The sequence below is a fragment of the Hevea brasiliensis genome, chromosome 8, assembly GCF_030052815.1.
Source record: "Hevea brasiliensis isolate MT/VB/25A 57/8 chromosome 8, ASM3005281v1, whole genome shotgun sequence".
NCBI lineage: Eukaryota > Viridiplantae > Streptophyta > Magnoliopsida > Malpighiales > Euphorbiaceae > Hevea > Hevea brasiliensis.
This window is the reverse complement of record NC_079500.1, coordinates 17,743,735-17,749,322: the sequence shown is the minus strand read 5'-3', so window position 1 is coordinate 17,749,322 and position 5,588 is coordinate 17,743,735.

Here is a 5,588-nt window from a genome sequence, read left to right as displayed (position 1 = left end):
ACATACGAAGAAGAACCTCTACGGATCTTGGCTCGGGAAGTGAAAGAGCTGAGAAACAAGCAAATTCCATTGGTGAAAGTGCTTTGGAGGCGCCACAACACCGAGGAGGCAACTTGGGAAAGTAAAGAGACGATGAGGCAACAGTTCCCTCAACTGTTTGCATCAGGTAAATTTCGAGGACGAAATTTAAATTAGAGGGGAAGAGTTGTAACACCCTCCCGATAACCACTGCGTACATCCTATTGGTGACCGGTGTCGGTGCAGACTAGAATATCCGAAAAAATATTTAAACTAAAGTCAGGAACCATAATTAACTCAAATATATATAAGAAAAATTTAGTAAAAATTTTAGAAATAAAATACAACCAAGTCAAACGAGCCGGTGCCCTAGCGATGGGTAACCAGAGGGAAGTTGCGGTTCTCGCAACGAGGAGCCCTAGACCTGGGGGCAAAATTATAAAATAATTTTTGGGACTCCAGAGAAGGGTTATTGAGGTTCCCATGGAATTAGAATGCCAAGAAAATACCTAGAAAAATTTTTCAATCGGTACAGACAATTTTTACCCGTTAAGCCAAACGGAGGGCATTTTGGTCATTTCGCCTTCCGAGGTGATTTTTGGCCGACTTGTCCAGTTGAGTAAATAATTAATATAACATAAAATATGAATAAACATTACTAGAAATTAAATTGAAAATGAGTAGTGGAGGAAAGAAAAGAAAATAAGGAAAAGAGGTATTTATGACATCATGGTGATGTCATTAAGAAAACAATGACCAATCAAAATTAAGCCATTATTTGACTAACTATTAAAAGAGATAAGAGAAGACCAAATTGATAAAATGCAGCAGCCATCTCCCTTTCAAGAAAACCAGCCGAAACTTCCTCAACTCCTCCCTCCATTGATGTTCACTCCAAACCTTCAATTTCCTCTTCAATTCACCCTAAAACCCTAGAAACCCTTCACTAAAATTTGCCCTAGCACCTTGATAAAGCTTTTGGCAGCCAAGAAGGAGAAAGAAAGTGAGGTTTAGGGGCTTGGAAAATTCTGCCACTCGAGGTTAGTGCACTTATTCCATTAAACTCTTTATTTTCATGGTTTGGGACTTGAAACTTAGTGAGAATTGTGGTTTAAATGAACATAAACCTATGTGTTTGAGCTTGTGAATTTCGACAGCCCTAGCTATGGAATAGGAGGAAGTTTTTTTGATGAGCTTAAAGTGAATTAGAAACCATGTTTGAAGTTTATAAACATAAGAATGGTGAATTAATAGCTAACTAAGGTAAAGTGTAGAAATCATGACTTTGAACTAGGGTTTTTGGAGTAAAATGTGAACTTGGCCTATGAAATTGTTAAAGAACCTTTTAATGGTCAATTAGTGACCATTTTAGGTAATTTGACTAACAAATGGACTGAAAAATGAGGTTGCAAAGTGAGGTTGCAGGCTGCCCTAGGACAGCAGCATAGGGACTGAAAATTCAGTCCATTTGCACTGCCATAACTTGGGCTGTGTTAGTCCAATTGGTGTTTGGTCAATTGGACATTAAATTAGGCTTATAATGGCACATTTTTACTGAAGAAACCATGCCCAAAAGACCAAAGCAAGAGGACCAAAACTTGGCCCCAATCCGGATACCCTGCAACTGGTTCTGCAGAATTGACCAAATGAACAGTAACTGTTCATTTGGCCATAACTCACTGTAGTTATGGTCAATTGACCTGAAATTTTTACAGAAACAAGTTAAGACATAGACAAACAACTTTCATGAAGGAACCTACCCCAAATTATGGTCAGAACCTAATCCAAATGGTAGTGGAAGTTACTGTTCCTGTTACTGTAGATATGGTATTTTCTGCAGAATGGGAATCCGGCCAGCTGTGGTTTTTGGACCATATCTAGAGCTAAAAAACTCCAAATGGATTGATTCAAAAAAAGAAATTCAACTAGACAAAATAAGGAACAACTTTCATGTTTTACATTTCTTCAAATTCCCACAGTAACAGTGTCCAATGGAACAGTGAAATTGACTCACCAAAACTGAAAATTCTGCTTGTGTGGGTTTACACTTTGAAATGGTATTAACACTTAATTCCAACAAGTTTTAAACACCAAATGTGGTATGTTGGGAGTGCCAAAGTCAATGTACATATTTTCTATCCAAAAGTCAACATTTTTGTTGACCAATGAGGTGAATAGTAACACCAAAACATGAAATTCACAAATTGAAGAATTTAAAAGTTTCAAATGCCCTAGTATACCTAACAAGATTGGTTTGGATAGTTTGGCATGCCAATAGGGTTCAGTTAGCAGTACTGCATATGGCAATATGCCATTCTGTGATTTCATGGCTTTTAGCCATTCTGACTTTGTATTGAGACTTGGCCTTGTGCCTGATATTATTTACAGCTTGTTAGCTGCTCAAGGTACACCGAGAGATGCATATGTGACCGATGGTGTGACGGCCCGAGGTACTAGGTACCCAGTGCCAGTTTACCCGTTATCCAGTCCAGTCGTCTAGTGTAGGTTACTTGGGCAACCAAATGAATGAAAGTGAACAAAGTTACTGAATTAATGTATATATAACCATACTAAACAAATGAATCATACACATTCACTATATATTCGTTTCCTTGCTATTTTCTTTTATTATATTATTGCACCACTAAGCATTATTGCTTAGCGCGTTGCTTTTGCCACGCGTAGGTACTAAAGATCTCGATCGTGAGCCCAGTAGACCGCAGACTGGGTGAGTTCATCCTGCAGATCTGCACAGTGTCCGTGTCACCTCACTACCTGCAGTGCATTGGTAGGGCACTAGGTGTCATTTTGTCATTTTGTAATTAAATTTTTATTTTCTCATATGTATTTGGGATTATGTATTGTATTTTGAGGTTCATGTAAATAATAAAGATTTATGGTTATGTATGGAAGTAATTTGAGCTTTTAATTGTTATTTATATATATGAGAACCCTGAGAAATGGATGTTTGAGAAATGAAAAGGCTATTGAGAACTGAAATTGAGAAATATTGTTGAGTTTTTGATATTGAGACTCTGTTGATGAATTGAAGTTGGGTTTGTTTGAAAATTATTTGGAAGTGTTTTCACAGGTTCCGAAGAACGGTTTTCTCCATTTTTAGCCGGTACTCCGCCGGGTTTTCTTTAAAATTTTCGGAACCTTCAATGAATAATACTTTTGATAAATGGCTTAAATAAATTGTATTTCATAAATTATATGCAAAAGCTTGATATAAATTAATTGAGGAATATTAGAGTGTGCCGGTACACCGTGTGGCATTACTTACTCGGGTATACTGTACACGGGTAAGGGGTGTCACATTTAGTGGTATCAGAGCACGGTTTAGGCGTTTCTGGGCCTAGATTGAGTCCATACCATGCATTGCATTTGTAAGAGTCGAGGTGACACTAACGCAGATCTATTTATCTTTCTTATTTTGAATAGGATATGGACCCTTCATCTCAGAGAGCCGTTGAGGAGGAAGTGGAGAGTCATGCTCCACCTGCAGCAGCTGAGACTGGGGGCATGAGAGAATCTGCTCCACCAGCTCAAGCAGAGCCTGCTCAGCCTCCACAGGCCATGTTTCAACAAATGGCCGACTTCTTTAGACAAATGGCCGGGGTAATGCCTGCACCACCACCACCACCACCAGCTCCACAGCAGAAATCACACCTGGAAAGACTAAGAAAGTTTGGGACAGTGGATTTTTATGGCAAGAGAGAAGATGACTCCGTGGCAGCCGAGAATTGGTTGAACAGAACAGGCAGAGTCCTAAAACAACTCCACTGCACTCCAGAGCAAAACCTGGAGGCCGCTATATCCCTGCTGCAAGACGATGCATATGAGTGGTGGGACACGTGTCGATGAAGTGCAGCCCGAAGTCAGAACTTGGGACTTCTTCCTCTCCGAATTCAAGAAGAAATATGTGGGTACTGTATACCTGGAAGAGAGAAGAAGAGAGTTCATTAATCTGAGGCAGAGGCAGTTGACAGTGGCCGAATATGAGAAGGAATTTGTTCGATTAAGCCGCTACGGAAGGGAGATAGTCCCTAATGAAGCTGAAAGGTGCAAGAGATTTGAAGAGGGATTGAATGACAATATTAAGATACAGCTCACTGCCTTGGGAATCACAGAATTTAGCAAGCTAGTGGAAGCAGCAATAAGGGTTGAAAAAGTGAGAATCAGTGAGCAGACCAGAAGGGAGAGACAGCAGAAGAGGGGCCCAGGTCAGTCTAGTTCAGCTCCTGCATTTGGGAAGAAGTTCAAAGGTCTACCTGCACAGGGTTCAGGCCAACCACAAGGTCAGGGTCAGTCACAGGGGCCCAGGCCACAGTTCACCCCTAGGAGAGGTCAGTCCACACCATCAGTGGGCAGCTCTCCAGGGATGGGGTTCGAGGACCAGCCCCAACATCTTACGCATGTCCGCATTGCCTGAAATGGCACAAGGGGGAATGTTTGAGAGTAACTGGTGCTTGCTTGAGGTGTGGGTCAACAGAGCATCAGTTGAAGAGCTGTCCACGCAGAACTACTACAACTGCTCCAACACAAGCAGATAGACCTGCTCCTGCACCACCAAGGGGTAGAAGGTCTGGTAAATCCGAAGCTGTGGGACCATCTCGAGAGGCTCGCATCCGAGCCAGCAGAGGCCGGATAATGCACCACCTGCCGAAATTATGCCACGAGCTCGGGAGGAGCAAGATGCCGGACGTCATCGAGTGCGTTCTCCTCTACAATACTCCTGTGCATGCATTGGTGGATCCAGGATCCACTCATTCCTACGTTTGCATCAACCTACCCGTAGAAAGGGGGATACTAGTAGGGGAGAGTGACCAAGACATTCTGGTCACTAATCCATTGGGCCACAGTGTAGTGGTGAACAAGGTATACAAGGGTTGCCCGTTAAGGATTCAAGGGTATGAATTCTTGGCAGACCTGATTGAGTTGCCTTTCCATGAGTTTGACGTGATTTTGGGAATGGACTGGTTATCACGTCATCAGGTAATAGTTGATTGCAAATTGAAGAGAATTTCTTTGAAAACTCTTGAGGGTAATGAGATCACTGTTGTGGGTGAAAGGACAGATTTTCTGTCCAATATCATCTCAGCCACAGTTGCAAGAAGAATGATGAGAAAAGGCTGTGAAGCCTACCTAGCACATGTGGTGGATACTAGGCAGGCTAAGCCAAACCTGAGAGATATACCCACAGTAAGAGACTTCCCAGAGGTATTTCCTGAAGAGTTGCCTGGGTTACCACCAGAAAGGGAAGTCGAATTTGCTATTGAGACACTGCCGGGTACAGCACCCATTTCCATTGCTCCTTATAGGATGGCACCCACTGAATTGAGGGAGTTGAAAACTCAGTTACAAGAGTTGCTGGATAAGGGGTTCATACGCTGATGTGTCACCATGGGGAGCCCCAGTGCTGTTTGTGAAAAAGAAGGATGGGACTTTGAGGCTATGCATTGATTACCGGCAGTTGAATAAAGTGACTGTGAAGAACAAATATCCGTTGCCTAGAATTGATGATCTGTTTGATCAGTTGAAGGGGGCAGGAGTATTTTCTAAGATTG